This window comes from Nycticebus coucang, chromosome 1 (assembly GCF_027406575.1).
Source record: "Nycticebus coucang isolate mNycCou1 chromosome 1, mNycCou1.pri, whole genome shotgun sequence".
Classification (NCBI taxonomy): domain Eukaryota; kingdom Metazoa; phylum Chordata; class Mammalia; order Primates; family Lorisidae; genus Nycticebus; species Nycticebus coucang.
This window is the reverse complement of record NC_069780.1, coordinates 124495569-124518601: the sequence shown is the minus strand read 5'-3', so window position 1 is coordinate 124518601 and position 23033 is coordinate 124495569. Positions and strand designations below refer to the sequence as shown.

The following is a 23033-nucleotide window of genomic DNA, read 5'->3' as shown; positions in this document are numbered from 1 at the left end:
AACGCTTCTTTGGGGTTTTTGTGGAATGTGTTCTAGAATCTGTCCTTTTGAGGAAAAAGGACACAGGACAGAGGAGGGCATGGGATGGCTAAAAGGAGAGGTCTTGTAAGAGATACCTGAATGGAGTATGGACTTCAGGCGTGGTGACAGAATTCAGCATGGCTCCTGTGACCTCTGCTTGGCCTGTTCTAACTATTGTATGTTTCCCTTTCTCAAATGCAGATGATTTTTTTCTACTCAGTAGAATACAGCAAAGATAAGACTCTACCTTAGCAGACTAAGAACTAGCTGGCTTACTACAGTGAGAGACTACATTAACGAGCAGCTGTCTGGCAAGAAGCTGTGCATGACCTCTAGGAGCGCTGATAGCTAGCAAAAAGGCTAAAAAATGAATTCTCCCAACAACATTAATGCATTTAGCAGTGAATTTCTCTGCACTGAAGCTTCCAGATGAGAATACAGCCCTGTCAACAGCTTAACTGTAGCCCCTGAAACCCTTTGCAGAGGGCCTAGCTAAGCCATGCCTGGATTCCCAGCTCACTGAAACTGTGAGATAATAAACACGTATTTAATTTGCAGTAATTTGTTACACAGCATTAAAAAATGAACACACCAGATAAGAGGAGGAAGTCGGAAAGATGGCTTGGTGAAATGGTTGAAGTCAAGGGAGAGAGAGACAGCTCTGAAGGAAACAGGAGCTGTAAGGAACATGGCAGCCTGGGAGTGGGCAGCCTACGGATGCTCTGCATTGTTTACAAAGTATAAAGACCTGTTTTTGTGGATAGAATGTAAAGCTAAGGCTTTGCTGCATGGCATGCCTTAGAATACAAAGTCATTTGCACTTACCCTGTATTTTTCAGATTCAGAAACTTCTCTATTACACGTTTATGTTTCTTTGCTTCTTAAATATTCTCCTTGTATTGCACATTTCATGTTCTCAGGGTTGTTTAGAATTCCTGTATCAACTTGTGTGTACCCCTGCTTCCTTTTCTTACCCGGTTGAAGTGTCAGAGACGTCTTTTATAATAAACAGTGAGATATGACATTGTAAAAGTCCTTTTTCATAAAAGGGAAGCATAGAATGTAGTAGTTGAATTATGTTTTAATTAGAAAAAGGTAGATGTATTTTCTGGTAACCAATCATTCTACCTTATTGTATCTGCCTCATCGATTCACCATCTGTTTCCAAATTTCATCCAACATGTTTCTCTTCTTTAATCACACCTCTTGCTTTATTACTTTTATTTAATTTCATATGAACTTTATGAAAGTTAACACATTCATGCCCTCATAATCGTAGCCTCTAGGTCATTCTTTGCCAATTAACCTTGGTTGTGATTTAAGTAACACGGGGAACCCACTATCTGGACAATTTGTTATTGATGGGGATCAGAGGAAACATGGAGCTTGTATGTAATCACACACACACCATTACCACAGCATCTTTTAGGCAGGATGTTGACGTGTACTTTGACTGTCACCCTTATCACAGGCAGAGCATGTGATTTCCTCACTGCTGTCCTTCCCCAGCTATCTTGGTGAGTGGTACTTTTCTTTCCGAAGTTATCCACATCAGAATATGTGTACTCACACCCCCTGCTTCCGCAAACCGGTCCTCTAGCACCCACTCTGCTCTCCAAGGCAATCCTGAGGTGCTCAGAAACATAAGTAGAAAACCACCCACTATGTTTGGCAAATTAGAGATTCAGATAATTTCCAATTTATGCTTTGCCATCTACTAGTCCGCCTTTGGAGGTTTTAGAAAGCTTCAGCAAGCACAATGCACAGAAATTCAATACAGTAAGAACCACAGGAGACACTAAGACACTGTTGTCAGTGACACTGTTGTCACTGTGCTACATTTTTAGGCGGAAATTCTTAAAATGGATCTATGAAACCTACAAGTAGACTTTGTGTAACTCCAACCAATCGATGATGGCAAGAACCGAAAAAGTGTAACAATTGTGTTCAGAAGTCTACTTTATGAATGCTTTAGATTAAAAATTTGTGTTTCTTCCATAGACCCCCATGAAGAAAAACACTGATCTGGTAATTATCAGGTTTATTTAGAAAATATGCACCATGAACCTTGATAACTAAAACTAAATGTTCCCTTAATTTTCAAAAGCATCTACGTAATACACAGCTTGTCATAATCATGTCAATGAATGATTCAAAACACCGCCAACTAGATGCCAATTAACAAAGCCGCAACCACACCTACGGTGCATCTTACAAGGATACATGTGAAATCTACTAAGTGTAGAATATAAATGTCTTAACATAATAACTAAGAAAATGCCGTGAAGGCTATGTTAACCAGTGTGATGAAAATATTTCAAATTGTATATAAAACCAGCACATTGTACCCCATGATTGCATTAATGTACACAGCTATGATTTAATAAAAAAAAAAGCCACAAGGAAGAGGTGGTGCCTGGTAAATAAACACCAGAAAAAAGGTTTTTATAAGTTTCTAAAGCTTAAAATATGCTTATTATTAGATTATTAAAATTATGTTCTTAGTCAATTCCAGCTACTTAACAGTGAAGACACTGAGATATCTGCACATATTTTAGCATTTTACTATTTATTCTAAACAAACAGGTTGAAGTAACGAGAGATATTTTACATGAATCTATTAACTTTAATGTTATACAAGTATTACTATATCTGATGTATCTTATGCTATATTCTGAAGGTTATAACCATAAAGTATTTTTTTTGCACCAAACACATTCACATTTTTTTTAAAGTAAACTGGGTTTTAAAGACTCAGTTTACCAGCTTTACTTTTTAAAACTAAACTCAATGTTACATATTTAAAAAACTATCAAACTTCTAAGATGCCAGAATTCAGGCATAATTAGAAAACATCCTTATAGTTAATCAGAAATGCGTTACCATTAATGTGTTAATATCTTTCACTACTAAATACTGAAATTATTTCTGTGGAAGATTCACCCTGCAATGTTAACTTCACAGCAGCCTGATGCTACTTGGCTCGCGTTTCACATGATGGAAAAGCAGGTCCAGGCTGGTGTTAGTGCACTTTCTTTTTCTATTGCTACTCAGGAATCAAGGCTCACCTTGGGTTTGTTTACCAAAAAAGCAGAGTGCACACAGGGATTTACCACAATTTTAAAAACAAATAAATGGTCCTATTATGTGATGCCAATAATAAACTCAAAAGTCTAGGACAAATAGGGCTCTGATGAGCCTTTAAAAATACTTAGGTTAAGTACAGTGATACTGAAAGTCAAGTTTTGAAATCTTCAAAAATCTGTCCCTGTTAGTCCTCAAATAGTGCTTGTTACAGTTCACATCTCTGTTAAACATGAGCGTTGAATCATTATCCAAACCAGCGGCTGCTCCTCATTGCTAAGGACTTTAGCTGGCGGTCTTCTTCAGCTTCTGTTCTTTCCTGACCATTCTTGACAATTCTTTTTGTAGTCATCTCTCTGCCATTAACTATTTTTGTAGAAGTCGATAGAGACTTGAAGTTGCCCATCCTGCCACCACCAAATGATATGGAAGTGAATGAAGTGAGGCTGCCATGATCTAACCACCTGACAGAAGTAAGTCCTACAGCAAATCCCACAGCAAACCCCCTATCAAAAGAAGAAAATCCACTTTCAAAAGATGGAAAGCCACCTACGGCAGAGAAAAATGATCCTCTCCTTGGTGTCTGCTTCCTTGAGGACCCCTCCGATTCCCAATAAAACCCTCAAATGGGTCTTGAAAGAAGTTGAATGAAAACAGGTCCCTTCCACAAAAAATTCCCTGAAGATGTCATGTGGGTTTCAAAATGTGAAGCCAAACTCACATGGATTATCAAAATGACTTCCACTCACTCCACCATTTAATCCTCCTTTGCTGTATTTGTCACATATGTCCCATGTTTTAGGATCTGAGGACACCGCACGTGCCTCAGCTACTTGCTAGAACTTTTTCTCTGCTGCTTATTTACCCTCAGGAACTTTATCCGGGTGCCACATCAGAGCCAGTTTTCAGCATGCCTTTTTAACATACATCCCAGGCTGAGGCATGTCTCTGCATGCCTAGAACTTCACAGTCTTAACTGGTTATTGGAGCAGGTCCCAGGATGCTGGTGGCCATAGCAGGATGGAGGGAGGGGTGGCAGCCTTGGGTTCCCAGAGGCTCCCGCAGAACTGCGCTGCTGGTGGTAGCAGCCCATTGAGTTATTTTTTAAATGAGATTGTTTGACTAATTAATAATTATTTACTTTCATTTCATTTCTGGATTAGTAATATGCAAATATAAAGTTTTAAAATTTTGGCCCAGATTAAATGCCTACACAAATCAACTACTGCTAAAGTGTCTGTGGAAGCTATAGCTGGAAGACAAAATTTAACAAATTAACAGAAAATCCTAACATGGGGTCAATAACCTGAAACATTAGAATGAGTGATTCAGCAAGGAAGGAATGAAAGAGCCTAACTGGTATTAAACTGCACTTTAAAAATAAATAAATAAATAAAAATAAACTGCACTTCAAACAAAACCTTAATTTTTGTTACATTTCCTTCATTTTATGAAAGGTGTATTTTACTTTGTTGAATATAAAAATTTTATACCCTTCAAATTATTTGAAATTTTAAATAAGCATCATGAATACAAGAAATCAAATTAATTTGACAAAGTGATTTTTTTTTTAAGAAAAATCACACACATTCTCCTCCATCCTCCATTACAATAAGAAACCCGAGAGGTACATACACCCCCCTTCCCTATCTGCATCCTTACTCTTTCACTCTACAAACGTCTTTAATGACATTATGGAAGATTAGAGAGACTCTTCAGAGAACAACTACTGGACCGCGTGGTCTATCTGGTCTACTTGCCAAAAGATACTCTCCGTAAATTCGAAACCAGTGGTATTCAAGCACTTAATTATGGCCTGTGTTGGCAAATATGCATAATCTTCTATGGAACTTGAATATGCAAAATGGTGAAAGTTAGACCACACAGTTGAGAACTGAGTGAGGCCATCCCAAACTCATTTGCTGAGTCATCCCCTCTGCTCCTTAGCACACACTGTGCACCCCAGGCCTCCAAGGCAATCCTGAGGTATTGAGAAATACAAGTAGAAAACCACTAATTTGAAGTATTTATGACCAAGTCTATTGTTGCTCATATTGTACCCTCCTTCCTATTCTGTTTCCATTTCTTCCCCTTTTCGGTCCCTAAACAGTTCATAACTATGTGTAATTCCCCAAAGAGAAATGGCTTCTAGTACATTATAACATGGTTATATTATATTAAGGCATGCCTGGAAACCTCCCGGGTCATTTATTTATCTCCATTGTTTTGTATTTAACTTTTTTATACTTGCTTTATGGTGCAAAAAGTTCTGAGATTATCCCTGAGATTATCCTATAAAGCTAGAGTTATAAAAATCTATAAGATACTTTCAGATAACTATACTCTTTTTCAATAATTACATACATGCTGTACTTTTATCATAAGTAACTATTAACTAACTTAAATAGTCTTTATGGAGTTACATTTTTGGAAGAGTATTTGAAACCAAATTTACAGAACTTCAACAGGAACAAGATCACAAGGCCTTATTTTCCATTCCAATTATTCTACCATTTCGGGCTATTATGCAAAGGTTTTATTTAGCAAAAAATAGCTTGTTCAAAATATGCCATTTTTTCTCTACACTCAGGCAACAAAAGTAAGTTGCATTAAAAGCACTTATTTAACAACTTTTTTTTTTCTATAATGGTTGTTATAGATTCTCTTTCTGGCTGGCATTTTATCAGAGAGAAACACTGTTTACCAACACCATATTGTTTAGTTCTTTCCAAATTACTTCTTGCCTGGAGAGCAAACCTGGATCTATGGGATGTATTTCCACGTAAATTACGTGCAGAGGAAAAAGAGCTCTTGTTTTTTTTACCAAGGAACCTTGTTTCTCATTGAAATGACTTAATTAAAATTAAGACAAATTAGAACCTACTACTCTGTGCAAAACTTTTTATCCTATAATTTTTAACTCCTTATCTCCTTTTTTGTTTATGTGTTCCTTACATGTATTTCTCTAGACCAACAATATATAAAAAGCACTATCTCCGTCATTGCAGGAGGAATTGTGATTAAATGTATGCGTGTGTATGCGTGTGTGTGTGTGTGTGTGTGTGTTTCTATAGTTTTTGGTATCTCTTCCTTTACAGCGGTGGTTTTATTTATAATATCTGTTTATTGATAAAAAGTATAGTAACAAAATACATTTTTAAAAATTCATCAATATGGTCAGGTGCCGTGGCTCACACCTGCAATCCTAGCATTCTGGGAGGTCAAGGCAGGCGGATGGGTTGAGCTCAGGAGTTTGAGACCAGCCTCAGTAAGAGCAAGGCCCCATCTCAAAAACAAACAAACAAACAAAAAAAAAATCACTACTTTAAACCGCATTTTTATTTAATGCTTGACAACAGTAAACACACACACACACACAAATTTTATTCTAGAGTGAACACTAAGTATGCTAGGAATTTACACTGCCCCAACAAAGCCTCCGGACCTCCTTTCAGCTTCCCCATCACAAGGGAGTTTGCAGGATCCTGGCTGATAGTCACTTGTACATAAACACATAGTACAGGGGACAAAGATGAGGTGTGAAAGGAAGAGATTTATTCCGTGAGTGTCACTTCTGTAATGTCCCCACACCAGTACCTGACAAACAACTGATGAACCATTGAGAAATTCTCTCTATGTCAGTCTAAAGAATAGAATTATCTGTCAATAATCATTAAAACTGCTGAGTGGTTCTATACTAAAAATGAATATTGAATCTAGGAAGCTGAACTTTAATCTATTTTCATATACTCTTAAAATTTTTAATAAAATCCAAGCTCTGTAAGGCTTATCACATAATTACTTTAGGGATTAAAAATATCATAATCTTTCCTGATGAGTCATTTTAATGGTCAATGAAATTTATATGCTACCTGTGGTCTTACTTAGTGGTTATGTCTCAATTTCTGCTTTATGTCATTCTATTACCATGTTTTATTCATCTGCCTATTCCTTTCCTGCTCAAAATTTCCAACTGAGCACAAAAAATGCTTTAACTTTCATGAAGGCTTATTCCCCTTCCTATCCAGTAAGCAAGGCTCTGACTCTGATTATGTTCTTGACAGACATATCTTTTATCCATAATGAGCTAAGACAATGTGTACCCTAAATTTATCTTGGGTTCTGTAATTGATCAATTAGGAAGCATAAAGTATAGCCACCATGTTCATTTTTTTCACTGACCTGTTTATGAGTAGTCTTAAGCTTCTTTCATTTCAGTAGTCAAAATTTAATGATCCCTGGTAAATCTGAAGACATTTTGAGATGAATAACCCAGATGAAAAAGAGAACAAGGTGTTTCTAATTAACTTTAGTTATTCCTATAAGCATGTCAGCCAATGCATTATGTGAGTGCCACTGAGTAAATGTGAACTTTTGTAACAATATTAGATACAAAACAATTAAATAATAAAATCTCACTATGGTATTGACTAGAGTTTTTGATGGTGCCCATATTTTTGAACAATTATAGTTTTGTTTTCCACTTTGGTATTCAAGGAGAAAGAATCTATTCTGACTCAAGGTAAGTTAAAGTATTCCTTTTCTCATCCCAAGGTCTGGAAGAATGTAGAGCAGCAGAAGGAACATGGCTGCCAACGCAGCAGAGAACGTGGATGGTGCCAGAAAATGCACTCAGTTTATATTCCTCAACTAAGAGGCAACGTGTCAGGGAATGAAGACTCACGTGCTCTGTGCGCAAGAAGCAGCTGTAGCAGCAGTGAGAGCATGGAGCAGTGCAGGTGGAGGACACTGCAGAGCCCGGAGTACCAGGCTTTTCCTCTACTCTGGGTACCATGACATATAAAGATACCATCAATCCATTCGATGGAGGTGATACTGCCACAAAGAGGCAATAATGATGCAGGGTCATGAGTGATATGATGTGTGGGATGCAGCACAGAATGCAATAAAAGTATCTTTCCAACTTTGGGAAGTGAGACAAGTGTTTCTAGAATAGATAATAGCCGAAGTGAATTCTGGAACATTCCTAGTCCAGTGTAATGATCAGAAGCATTGGTGTCATTTAGAGGTAATTTTGAGAAATACAGAAGCTTGTGACCTAGCCAGGTCACACTGGAAGAAATATATATTTTATTCAGGTCTCTGGGTGATTCTGATGTACACTAAAATTTGAGAAACACTGTTCTAGAATATACCTGGTACAAAGCCAAGGGAACAAACCAGAAGCCCATTCTTCCTATCTGTGGTCTTACTTCCAGATAGAGGGAACGACCCTGGCAACAGACAGGAGACAGAAAGACTTGTCTATACTGGGAACTGCAGGCACAAACTGGTTAGCATGGCAGGAGGCAGAGTTTAAAGGGAAAGGTAGCTGGATAAAAGGCAGAAGAAATGTGCAGAGGTATGATAATGTTAACCCGATAATTAGTAATGCAGTATTAAGGGAATGGACTTTAGCTGATTGATGGAAAATGATGATGGAAGGGGCCATTCAGGAGCTTACTCTAGTAGTTAAGGGGAAAAAGGATAGTGAATTAAAGTTGGTTGTAGCAGTGAGGGCAGACAGAAGGGCAGAAACAGAAGGAATAATAACATAAAAACTTGATAAGACTTGGTGATGAACTGAACAGAGAAAGCTGAGAGGGCCTGGGAAGGGGAGGAGCAATCAAGGATGTCCCCAAACTTCTGTTGCACATTTGAGTTATCAATAGAATGAAGATTAAATTTAAACAGAAAAGGTAAGGATCTTACTGAACACGTTGAGTTTAAAATATCTGTTGAACAGCCAAGTGAGAACTTCTAGTAACAGTTGGATCCACAGATCTAGAGCTATAAATCTGGGAGTCATCAACATAGAATTGTTATGAAAAAATTAAGAGTGGATTACATCACCCAGAGAAAGCATAAAACTTCAATGGTAAGGAAAAGGAGTATTGGGTAACACCATCCTTTGATGGGCAGAGGAAGAATTGGCCTAAAAACATACCAGAAAAGATTAGCCAGAGGGTTAGGGTAAAAAAATAATGTATTAGTAAAGAAGAAAGAATTTTGTGTCACATATAAAATCTGTATTGCCAATGTGGCCATGCTGAAAACAATTTCAAAGAAAAGATGGAACAAAAGAATGAGTAAGAGGTGGGAGGGAGGTAAGAATGTGAGGACAGGGGCCACGCCTGCTCAAAGGAATAGGGCGCCCTGACCATATGCCAGAGGTGGCGAGTTCAAACCCAGCCCTGGCCAAAAAAAAAAAAAAAGAGAATGTGAAGATAATAATGAGTTGAGCATTAATAGACTAGGAAAGAGTGGGTATCTTAATAGAACCCCATATTTAAAAAACTGCTTCAGGAATTATAAAATGCATACAGGTATCTGAACTTGGTGGGCCTCCATCTTGGTTTTTTGTATGTTTTGTTTCATTTTAAACATTTTCCCAGAATGGAAAACATAAAGGCAGCCACTTTTTTAAATAAATTCTGTCTAATGAGGCTTATTTCTGTTTGAATTTGTTACGTGTTATACAAATTTCAAAGCTGGGAAATTACAGAAGTGATAATCATTAAGCTGATGACCATTTTGCTATAGGGCCAAGAACAGATGGAGCCAGTGCGATCTCCTGACACTCCTTCCAAACTTGGAAAACCTAGACTGTAGTCTGATGGAATGGTATTTTCACTCCCTGAGCCCTACTGAGCCTTTGTTTTGAATAACAAATATTTTTAACACACTGAAGTTACTATCTGTGATATAATCAACTATAGAAATAACCTAAGCATGCTAACATTATTGTCAGGCAATTAAGCAAAATCCCAGGTAGATTAATGTTTAATTTACTGAGCTAACATTTGAATTACGGTCTTGTGAGATTAATGATATTGAAAAATGTCAAGAGTAAAAATGCTGACATGAGTCGGCTGCTAGACAAACATCAAATTGAGCCTTTATACTGGGAAATTAGATAGTTGGAGACCAGAAGGCCTCTTAGAATAGTGGAAAACTATGGTCATAATCAGACATTTGAAGTATTTCAGGTTGTGGGAAGAACTTTCCACTGACCAGGCCAGTGGTCATAAGGTAGCAAGTGCAGTCCTTCTTTCTCTCCACCCTGTGTCCCTATCCTTGGCCCAGAAAGCAGACCACTACCACCAATCAAGAGACAAGACCAAGTTGTTTGCCAGGTTGTTTATTGATTCACTGGCAAGAACTAGATAACTGTCCTTATTCAGCAAAGGCAGAAGTTGAGCTTAGTGAAGTTAAGGAACTTGTATAAGTTCCACAACAATAGCAGGTGGCCTAACTGAGACTCACAGCATTTGGCAGATGTGGTGGCTCACACTTATAACAGCAAAGACCTGCCTACCAGGACCATGTTAAGTACCTGCTTACAGTTGGTGGTTGGGTTTGTGTTTGGAGAGTGTAATGTTTAACATCCACATCTCTAGTTTATTCTTTCTTGCTTCTTGAGTGTATCTGAGCATTGTTCATATCAAGGTGACCTTTTCCTACAATTATGTCACATAAAATTCTTAATCTACCAGGTCAGAAAATTAAGTTTGTAAACTTATCATCATGTGCTCTCATTGGCAGCACTGTACAAACTACTCAGTAAGGTCTTATAACCTTGGTATATCAGTGTCTCACAGTTGTGTTCCTGTCTATATGTTGTGGTGTTTTGCTGAGTGGTGTTCATTATTGTAGTTATGTGTTTTTATGTGCCATCACAAAAATGTTAGAGCTTGAGTAAGAACAATGGGCAAACATTCATAAATTTCTTGTTAAGCTTGTTAAAATCAAGCTTGACATGTTAAGCCAAGTTTATGGGGATAATTCCATGAAGAAAATGGCAGTGTATAAATGGATTAAACATTTTCTGAGGGGAAAGTGTCACTGATAAAGAGAGTCAGGATGAATAGTAAGGAGCAGAACTAACGAAAACATTCCAAAAATTCATCAAATTGTTTGTCAAAATCATCGGCCAGCTGACTGTAAGAAGCACAGCAGATCAAGTAATTATTAATAGAGAAACACTTATGAAAATTTTAATGAAAATCTTGGCCAACAACTCATGGCTCTTGTGTTACAACAATGTACCAACTTACACAGCACTATCTGTGAGGGAGTTTTTAGCCATTAAACCAATAAGTGTTTGGAATACTCTCTGTACTCAACTGATATGACCCATGGAATTTTTTTTTGTTTGTTTGTTTTTACCTGAAGATAAAGGAAATACTGAAAGAAGATATTTTGATGACATTCAGGACATCAAGGATAGTATGTGGCAGCTCTGATGGCCATTGCAAAAAAATGTTCCAAAATTGCTTTGCAGGGTGGACTAGGTGCCTGGCATCTGCGCACTCCAAGGGGAGTACTTTGAAGGTGACTGCGGTGACATTCAGAAATAAGGTATGTAACACTTTTTCTAGTACAAGTTCATTAACTTAACAGTCAGATCTCTTATATTTAGGGTACTTTTAAGTAATGATTCTTTCTATTCAGATTCTTGAATTCTTGTAAAAACATCTGATTCTTTCCAACATTTTATTTCCAACACTTCCCACTCACACTATGCAAGACTTTACTTTTCTCCACCTTTGTTCTATTTCCTGCGTTGTTGCTGTCTCCTTCAAAATTATTATTCTTCCACATTATATTATCAGTAGAGGTTTTATTTCCTCCAAATGTTAAATGTTTAGTTGTGGTTAGTTTTCACCAATGTAAGGTACAGTTTCTTGTATATTCCTGTCTAGTTTTACAGGTGCTATTTAAAGGTAATGAGACCACACAGTTTTGTGCTTCCCAGTTTACAAAGCAGAGGTGTTACCTTAGTTAATTATTCTCTTTCATATATACAGCAATCTTCACTGAATTGCAAATTCTATCCTCTTCTTTGTGCATTAAGTCAGAGACCTTCTAGCACTGATGTTTTTATAAATAGATGTCTACTAAGCAGTTCACACTTACATTCAGTCATATTCTCCCCTGAAAGAGACAATTTCAGTTTGACATGAAGCCTGGGGCAACTGAGAGGTGCTTTTGGGAAACAGACCTGCACATCACGGAGTCACAGAGCGAATTCACCCTAGTGGTCAGGTAGCAGGTATCAAGAGCATCCTGAACAACGTGGGGGATTGCATGTGCGACAGAATGCAAAAAGTCCTAATAAAAATGGGTCCATGTCACATTTAGCGTGGCAGTACCATCCACATCTCACATGAGAAATTTTAAAGTTGAATTTCTGACTTTAAACTTTGTTAGCATGCTGTGATATCGATTGCTTTATGTAACATTCCCATCAATGGCATTTCACATCAACATGTCTCTACACTTTTTTGTCAGCTACGTCATTTTCCGCTGCAAACACAAAGTTTTCCTCTAATCTTCCCTTTCTCAGTAATTGGTCAAAAAAACGTTAAATCGTATTTGCTTTCTCTTGGCCGTCAAATCCTACAATAATTCTACCAAATCACGTTGTCTACCTTTAAAATTCATACTGACTTGCCACATCTCCTTACTTCTATCACTATCCCCCAAGTTCAAAATCCTTTCTTATTTTTTACTCAAGAATTATAGTATTTTCTTAGATCATCCTAACTGGTGTCTCTGTTTCTAGTCTTGCTTTCCTACCGTCAATGCTCTTCATGGCTGTCAATGTAATCTTTTAAAAACACAGACAAGTCTATTACTTACACTTTCTTCAAAATCTCCACTTACCACACGCAGGGTAAACCAGTGGCTTTGTGTGGCCTGGACCCTGCCTCCCTCCCAAAGTCATGGACATGATCTCTGAGTTGCTTACCTGGCCCTGGCCACAGGGGTCTTCCTCTTTATCTAACACACCAACTTTCTTTCTTTTGCTTTTATTCCTGGAACTAACTTTTCTTGGCTTCTTTCTCACTTTATTCAGTATCTAATCTCGAGTCTTCAGAGAAGTGGCCCCTCTGACTACATGATCTAAAATAGCAATCTCACATCCATGCATACACATACACATAATTCGGCCTTGCTTTGAATTTACTTTATGGCACTTTCACTACCTGATATCATCATTGATGTAATTTGCTTGTTAATGGCATCTTCTCCACCAGATCGCAGTGGTTTAGAGGTGAGAAGTCTGAGTCTTCTCTAATGCAGTGCCTGCCCTGATCCCCCACATACAGCAGGCCCTCGGTCAATGTCTGGTGAATAAACTGTCTCATTCATATCTGTCTTTGCAGAAGAATTTGAAAGGGGAAGCCCTGACTGGTAAGTTCCCTAAGGGTCAGTATGCTTTTTAGTCAAAAGAGGAAGTGCCTTGGAGATAGATTTGGAGTTGATTGTTTGGAACAGCAAATTTGCCCTGAATAATTTAACCATTGGCCTTAGGCAAGTTACATACTTCTCAAAAACCAGTTTTTTTGTTTGTTTCATTTTTAAACAAGGATGATACTACCTATTATTATAGTTTCTAGACATTAAAATAACTTACATGGAAATGCATATTTCTGCATTTGATCAATTTCTTCAGACGTCTCACCAGTCATGGCTATAAGCCTAGGGTCAGGAAACTGGCTTTATTGTGAATTCAAGTGATAAGTGCCAATTTAATAAAACAAATACTTTTCATTTCAACAAATGTTCATGCTCACATTAGAGATATAGTACAATGCTATTACTGCACCAAAGATTGTTAAACTTTCTATTTTAGTAAATTAGTACTGTACCAATTTGTTAAACTTTGTATTTTAGTAAATTATTCAGTAGATTTTGAGCACAGTGGACCATTTTCCCATTGAATTAAAAATATTCCATCTGTAACTGTAAACAAAGTCTCTTAATTTACTTTCCATGGATTAAAAGATTTATTAATTATAAATACTCTATCCTAAACTATTGAAAGGGATGGTAAAGTAATCAGAGAAAGTCCAAATCTTTCCAGAAATGATTCAATCTTTCTTTCTCACTGACTTATTACCCTACAAATAGCTTTCATTTTACATGACTCTAACTGAATATATAAAATCTATTAGGTACATTATCATTTATATGAAGATTTTAGTGTATTCAGATAAAATGTGCACTTCTAATCTTACTAGAGTTTTCTCCCAATTAAAGGAACACATGGCTGGCACATTTAAAGGATTGTTTTAAATTGTTTCAGAATTATAGTTTTTAAATAATAAAAAAATCTTTCCAGGCTCTCAAGAAAAGATTTTCAAACTATTATGCTTACTTTGTTTTTAGAAACAGAAGCTAAAATAATGCATCTCCATTTTCAACTGATCTTGTATACATGCATAATATACATTAAGGGAACTCAAAAATTAATTTTCAATTTTTCATGTAAAAACAAAAAGGGGTATTTTTCATTACAAAAGCGTAGTTCTTTTAGGATACCTCAGCCATAGTAAGTGTCATTTGTGATTTAGAGCAAGAGCTATTTAGAGGTAGCATGGCTTATACTTTAGTCTTTTAAAGAATTTCCTTATTGGGAAGTCTGAAACTATTTCAAATTTATCAAAAAGTTTCAGGAATATTCTGTTACCAAATACAGACATTCCTTCTTGGTAGGTGGTGGTTCTGGTTATTATATTAAGTCAGCAAATGTTGGAGAATATGAGTTATTCACATTAGTCATTTATTCCCTCTTTGCATTTACTATGCATTAAAATTAAGTTGCACTCAAACTTCATGGACACCTTAATATATTTATTGGGTGCCAACCATGTGTTAAGCATGGTTCTAAATGCTAGAGTGCAGCAGAGAAAAAGAAGAAATTGATGCATGTGAGTAGATGTTCCTATTCTAGTTCAAAGCTCAATCCCAAATTGAATGGCGTGAGATACAAAAATACATTGTATCTCTTAGAACACAAAACATTTTGCAAATCAAACCTGTCTACCAAGGGATAACCCATAAGGTGAATTAACAAACCACCAAAATGCTGAGTCACTTGAGTTAATTTGGTTGAAAAGTTGGCCAATCTAATTATATTTTGTATGGATTAAACTGCAGATAAACTGAAAGGTAGGTTTTGGTTTTTGTTTGTTTCTCTGTTTTGTTTTGTTTTTGTTTTTTTCATTCGTTAATTTTAATGGATAACAACCATTATGTTGAAGCTTGTACCAAACATTAATTTTCTTTTTTTTTCTTTTTAAGAGATGGGGTTTCACTCTTGCTCAGGCTGGTCTTGAGCTCCTAAACTCAGGAGCTCCTCTCACTTCAGCCTCCCAGAGTGCTGGGATTATGGGCAGCAGCCACTGTGTCTGGCTGCAAACATTAATTTTCTGATTCTGTCTGACTCTGTTTTGTTTTGAATGGGACATGGTGCACCTTAGAGTCAGAGCTACTCACACTGTTTGACTTTCCAAGCTTCAACTCTGGGGCCCTAATAGTTGTACTAGCTCTATAAACCCACGATTATGTATAATTATATTAATATTTTATTTAGTTCAAACAAATCTTGACTCTGCTCTGCTTCACAGGATTTTTCAGTGTGCTATACTTTGGAGCTGACATTGTATAAATACAAAAAATCTCCAGTTGTTTGGTTAGCTGGAGTGTTAAATGATAGTCAAAGAAAATTACATCTTTATTATTAACTGCATATACTTGTAAGCTAATCAGCTTCTTCCAGGAACACGGAAATACCCAATCAGCTGTCTAGCACGACAAACTCACTTTTCAAAAGTCTCTGATTATATCTGTGACAGAAAAGTAAAGACTCTAATGACATGTAATGTGAAATAAAACACCGGAATACCATGTAAACAAAGGAGTTCAAGAGAAAAAATACAAAAGAAAAGCTAGCTCATGGAGGATATTACATTTTTGTACTTTACAGGTCAGTTGGTAGAGGACCCTTGGATAAGTGAAGAACAGATAATCATACCAGGAATTGATGTGGCTTGCATTTTAGCTAGAATAATATTAAAACCCCAAAACAGAAGAAGGTTGGACAGAGTGCACAACAATCTCTCCATCAGACATCAGTTTTGTAGACTTGCTTCTCCCTGTGACAACAAAATAAACCACTCTTCTTTTATAGTTGAATAAGCCCACACAGGCTTCAGGCCACTTAGATTGAGTTGAGGAGTGATTGTAGTTTGTGGTACAATCGGGACCTAACAGGGTATAGCTAGTGACTGCTTTGTAAGCATGATTGGGAAGTGGAAAAGATTGTGTGTGGAGGAATATGGGCTCTGCAGGACAATATCTATCTAAGCTGAAGAAAAAAGCAGATCTATCACGGTAATACAATGGTATGTTAGAGCTGGGTACATGACACAGTCATCTAGTCCGAAGGGAGAAGAAGGGACATTATTGAATAGTAGGTGGCAGAGCTAGGAAAGAAATGAAACTTTGGTTTGCAGGCCATATTTCAGGTACAGACCCATGTTTTATTCATAAGTTTTCTTCCTAGGCATAGCTCTATCATTTTTCAAAGATTGCAAATAAAAACTTGGGATCAAATAAAAACACTTGATTCCTAAAACAGACATTAAAAGAAAGGAATGAAAATATACTTTTCCAGAAAATGTACATATTTCCCCAAGAAAACTTCCAATTTGTACTAAGAAATTCACATGGCTTCGATGAAGCAGGTAAGAATGTATACTAGCAATTATGACAGAAATAATCACAAGAGTGTACGGAAAGAAGACAATCTGGGATTGAAACAGAGTGAGAAAAATGATGGTTTGCGTCAGTTCTAAAACTCATGGAACTTCTGTGAATAAATGAACCAGGCTGAGAAGCCTTTAACAAGTTAAAAGATTCCTATGAATGGCAGAAACTTTCCTGAGAAGTAAATGTTTAAATTGGGGCAATAGCCCTGAGAGATTTCCTTTAGAATTACAGCTTTTCTAGAGAACTACCTTTCTTCTGCACCTTTGTTATCTCATAAATCTGTTTATTACCTTGTGTGTTACAGTTCTTAGAGCAAATTTGTTCTAAATGGTGTGTGATAAGATTTCTAGCCAAAAGAGAATGTTGTAGAGTAAATTTAGTTCATTTTTATCCATACTAAAATCTTGGGTAACTCTAGTAAAGCTCATCTCCCTTTATGTTCTGACTCTGCAGCCTCCTTCTGATCCCAGTTCTGTGTTAATGTTCTGGATGTATATTCCTTATTGCATTTCATATCCACGTGATAAATGCTGTCATCCATCCCACAGACACAGGCTGTGCATCTATACTCTGTAAACCACAGTCCAAAATGCTCCAGAATAAAAACTTCTGGGGCACTTCCATGATCCACAAGCAATGAGTAGCAGTCAAAACGCAGGTAAAAGTTTTTTGAACACAAAAATTTACTGAAAATATTGTATACAATTATGTTTAGTCTATGCTTATGAATTGTATATAAAACAAATGAATTCTGTGTGTAGGCTTGGATCTCATCCTCGAGATACCTCTATGAATATGCAAATATTCCAAAATCTAATAACAAAAACTAAGGAAACACTCTGATCCCAGGTATTTTGGATAATGGACATTTTTGGCCAGGGCTGGTTTGAACCCACCACCTCTGGCATATGGGGCTGGCACCCCACTCCTTTGAGCCACAGGCGCTGCCCTGGACATTTATTTATTTACCTGTCTTAACAGAGTGCAAAGGACATCCTAGCAAAGGATAAAAGGACAGAAGAGGTCACAGATGTAGGCAGTGTGGAGTGGATGCTGGGTAAGGGGCCTGGAAGACTGAGACTTGGGACCTGGATTTTTCCTGTGCAATTTAGTAGCTCTCTAACCTTAGACCCTCTCCTATTTACCATCATGAGTCTTGGTTTCTTCATGTGCAAAAAGGTGAGGACAAGGTGTGGATGGTATTTTTCCTACCAACATTCTTATGAGAAGCCATGCAGGGAGTGCTCAATAAATCTCAGTTTTACTGATATGCTTACTCTCATATTTGCCCTCACACTTAAGCTAGTTCTACTGTGAATATTACGATTCTTTTTTTTAAATTTAAATTGCTCTATAGACATATGCATTATTATTATTTTATCTGGCAATATGCCAAGCTGTTACACAGGGCTCTGATGAACCTCTCCTTCTGTCTGTCTTGAGTATGATACATGGAAAGGTTCAGTAAATGAGAGCAATTATTATTGTTTCCATTCTAAAGACAGTTTCATTTTCTAAATGTTTAACCAACACTCTGCGACTTTGCTAGCATTCCAGTAATTTCTTTTCCTAATTTGGAAGCATCTTTCATGAGCATATATATGTGTTCTAGTGAAACTGTGTGACGATCAAAATCATTTTTAAAGAAGTGGCTTATTTTATAACTCTAGAAATAGAAACACCCTGTAGCACCCTAGTGCAGATTTTCACTTTTTTTAAAAGTTATGTTTTCAAAATAAACGTGTAATCCTTGTGGGGGCTGCATTCATCAGACAGGAAATACATGAGGAAACATGACATGGGAAAAATGAGAGAGTGCGCTCCCTGGGTAATGCGACGTGTCTTACAAATAGTACAAGGTGAATTCACCCTCCCTGGGTAATACGACGTGTCTTACAAATAGTACAAGGTGAATTCATCCTGCTGGGTTTTTTTTCAATGATTACTTACTCTGTCATCTGTTAATATTGATCGTAAACTATGTCACTTCCAGGAAAAGTTCTATAATAAACCTAGAAGAACAAATAACACTTTCCCAAAGGAGGCTTGTTTTACTCCACAGTGAGTCATCATGTATATCACCGTGCTTTGATCATCATATGAAAAGTTGTGTATCTGTTGGCTCTACCCTTCTCTGTCTAACTAAATCATTCTTCCTCTCTGAAATCTGGACATCCAAACCCATAGCCCTTTCTTTAAGTCTCAAGACATCGTTGTCCAAAGCATGCAGTTGGCCATTATAACTTGCATCGTTTTGCCTCTCTCTATAAATTCTCACTTTACATCGTATGATTTAATTTAAATTCTTACTCTAACTTCTTACTTTAAATCGTCTGATTTCCTTGCATCTGATTCTTTGCTGCGACTTTTTTCTCAGCACAGTCCCTACTTTATTAGGGAAACAGGTAATTCCTTGAGTAGATTCATGACTGATGGTTCAGAAACCTTCCTGATATACTCCTGCTTCCCCATGAGCAGACTAAGTCTCTTCCTGATAGGGAGGATGTTTTTTCTCTAATCTCTTGGGCCATGAAGAAAATACTCACTAAATCTCTCTACAACTGTCCTCACTTTCACATTTACCCTCAGACTTAACCTTGCTCTTCCATCAAGAATCATAAAGAGCCATCTGCACCTGGCTCCCTGGGGCTCCTTGTGATTGCCCCTGTCTTCAGTCAAAGTAATCAATCAGGAAAGCTCAAAGATTTCATTATTCATAAAACAATGAAACCTTTCTCCACTGGGGAAAGCATCTTTCATGAGCATATATTATGTGTTCTAGTGAAACTGTGATGATCAAAATCATTAACTCTGAATCACAAAGCCCCAAATCCCTAAAAGACAAGAAAAACTTTGAACCCGAGGCTGGTTGTAATATATCTTTAGTCCTCTATTAAAATGTAAAAGAGGGAAAACACCACAGGGTCCCTAACTCATTGTTCTCAGGCTTCCGACTTATTTGGGTTGCAAATTATGCAAGTTTTTTTTTTTTTTATTCCATTTCCTAAGAAGGTAAATTGAAGGAGAAGCTCAAAGTGGGCTAATCCTTAGCCCATGTTTGTGTTTTGTTCATGTGTGTTCTAATTTAGTTTTAGTTTCCCAAAAAAGAAACTAAACTACTGGGACATGCTAAACTACTGCCCAAAAGAGCACCCCTCTTGGGAATGCGACATAGAAGCAAAGTACTTTAAGGCCTCATTAGTGAGAAGAACACTGCAAGTAATATCCCTTTCCTAGAGATTTATAAAGAGTATTAGGGCATTGAAATGTAGATTTACCTTTTTGAGCACCCCCCCCGACCCCCCTCAAAAAAACCCAGTAAAACCAAAGTGCTTTCCTTTTCTAGTCTCCTGTAATTTCCATCGCATTCTAAGATAAACTTTATAGAATGCAGGGATGCATGTACGGAACATTTCTTAGATGCTTTCAGCAGATTTTCCCCTCATCTGAGCAATATAATTCAACTACTAATTGCTTTAATAATTTAGGACACTTGGATGGACTGGGAATGGCTCAAAGGAAATAAGGATTAAGAAGATTGCTTTCTTATGGGCCATTTCTCCAGAGATAGTTGCTTGAATTAAGGATCTAAATGTCAGGTCAAACTCATTTTGTATTACGATCTAGTAATCTAAATGGCAGCTGTTGAGATTCGTTCAGAGGGGGCTACATGTAGATTTCTAATCAAGAGAACAGCTTTATTGATTACTTAATAATAAATTCTTCACATCTCTAACTTTCAGGGGAATATTTTTTACCAGGTTAAAGTCGTCACTCGCTTTTTTAAGAAACGTTGATTCTACGTACAATATGGCTAACTTTGCAAAAGGATGTAGCGTAAGTACTCATGCAACCTTGGTACTGACATCACAGTTGTTCATCTCCCTCCCTACCTATATATTTGTTTCTCTCAGTAAGAACAGTAGTATTTGATGGGAAAAGTCTAAAGACATATATAAATAAATCATTTTCCTCTTCAAACCATGGTTCTATTAGAGAAATATGTTTCTAATACTGCTTTACATTTCCTTCCTAGAAGAAAAAGCTACAGAAATAAACCACTATGGTATTCTGTTTTTTTTTTTTGGGGGGGGTGGTTTGCAGTTTTTGGCCAGGGCTGGGTTTGAACCCACCACCTCCAGCATATGGGGCCAGCACCCTACCCCTTTGAGCCACAGGCGCTGCCCACCACTATGGTATTCTATGCACAGACATACCCATATCAATAGTTTTTACTTTCACAGAGGATAAAGAGTTACTTTCATTTCAAAAAGAGAATAAAAAGTCAGAGAGACAAAATGTCTAATAAAAAAGAAATACATTAAAACAAAAGACAAATATGATATAAATTAAAAAATAAAATAAGCGACTTTAAAAAATTAATCTGACATGGCCAGAGTGGTGGCTCACACCTGTAATCCTAGCACTGTGGGAGGCCAAGGTGAGAGGACCCTTGGAGCTCAGGAGTTCCAGACCAGCTGAACAAGAGGGAGATGTGGTCTCTGTCAAAAACACAAAAATTAGCCAGGCGAGTGTCTGAGGTCCCAACTACTTCAGAGACTGAGGCAGGAGGATGGCTTGAGCCCAAGAGTCTGAGGCTGCTGTTATGCAGGCTGCCATCAAGGCATCCCAGCCTCGGCAAGAGAGTGAGACACTGTTTAAAAAAAAAAAAATTCTAAAGAAATGACTGACACAACTTCTGGGGATCCAATTCACAGCATAGATGATGGTGATTTTCGTATTACTATGTTTGATTGTGATAATATTACAATGCATGTGTATACTAAATCATTTTCTACATCTTGAATGTTTACAATGTTTCTCAATTAAATGTTTTGTGATAAAAACAAAGAAAAAATAAATGACTGGCAAATGCATTCTTTGTATTTGAAGACCTAGCTAACTAGAATGATGAAAATTGGGAGAATTTTTTATGTTGCTTATATCATGCAACAATGTATAGCGAGTGTAGCACATAAGATACCTTTTCCGTATCTTTAGTTTAACTTTATATGATTTTAAGAATAAATAGGTATTTGCTAGCAGCAATTTAGTCTAAACACTGGTACTGTATCATTAACAACTTGTCCCTTGGAATAGTATAGCTATTAAGCAGTATTTTGGCGTCTATATTTTATTTAACAATTTCAAAACTGCATAACAAGTTTAAGTATATTGTATTTATTTGTCTGCATACTGACCTTTCTATATTGTAATAGCATGCTTAATGTAAACGCAAAAAAAATGCATTTGCCTACTTAGATTGCATTAAAATTTGAAGCTAAAGAGATTTGTTCTTTTCTAGAAACAGGTGGGTGTCGAGGCTCCCATTCACTTGTCTCATTAGACTTTTCTTCTGTATTGCATACTGTGGACACAATTACTAACTGACAGAGGGAAAAATGACAAATTGTCCCATTATCAACCAAAAGAAACCCGAAAATTACTTCAATATTTAAATCACTTGCAAGATTACAGTTCAAATGACACAATAGCGATGCTCAATTTAAACTTACATCTTTCTGTGAAGCTGAAAAGCAGATTAAATTTGAATAATTAATTTTAATGTTTTCACTGATATGTAGTGCATTAAAATTTAACTTGCTCTGAGCCATTGATGATGGACTATAGCCCAATTCTCAGGATTTAGAGATGATCTCAGCACAGATTAGCCTTGGCATTTACACCAGGCAAACCTTCTCAGAGGCAATGCAAAATGTGTCCCTGTATGTCACTCATCATTGGCCTGACTCATGCGTGCTATGACCTAGCAGATCCTTCATAGTAAACCACTCTCAAAGTTATTGTGTTTATTTTCTGGAAAATATCCTTTGCTAATTAATTTTCAATCAATCTTTAAATATAAGATAGTCTTTTGATATTACTCTGAATAGCCTATTTTAAAATCAAAAGAAAAATGTTTTAATAAACTTCCTTTAGCATCAAGTGCCTCATTTAACTCCTTTTGTCTGATGATGCATCAAGTTTTCAATAATTTATTCATTCATTTAGTGACTATTTGCTGAGAACCCATCATAATACGGCCCTGGCCTTGGTACTTCTCAGGACATGAGTGTGTAAGTGCAGAATATATCCCTCTTGCCATTTTCCCCCTTGTAAGAGTGACACCGTACGAGGCAGCTTGGAAAGCCTGGCGCAGGAGGAAAGGACACCCACAGGGACTCGGAAGCCCTGGTTCCCGTCATGACCTGCTGCCTTCTCGCTGTGTGATGCTTTGGCATCTAAGCAGGAGATAAAGGACACCCACAGGGACTCGGAAGCCCTGGTTCCCGTCATGACCTGCCGTCTTCTCACTGTGTGATGCTTTGGCATCTAAGCAGGAGATAACTCAATCCATAACGGCT

General features: G+C 37.1%; 1 protein-coding gene and 1 pseudogene across 2 annotated transcripts in view; both read right to left on the bottom strand.

Moving 5' to 3' along the window:
- EDIL3 (EGF like repeats and discoidin domains 3) overlaps positions 1-23033 on the bottom strand; it is a 434578-nt gene that overhangs the window by 55308 nt on the left and 356237 nt on the right. The window lies entirely within an intron of this gene.
- On the bottom strand, positions 3353-22965 carry LOC128587800 (dnaJ homolog subfamily B member 6-like; annotated as a pseudogene).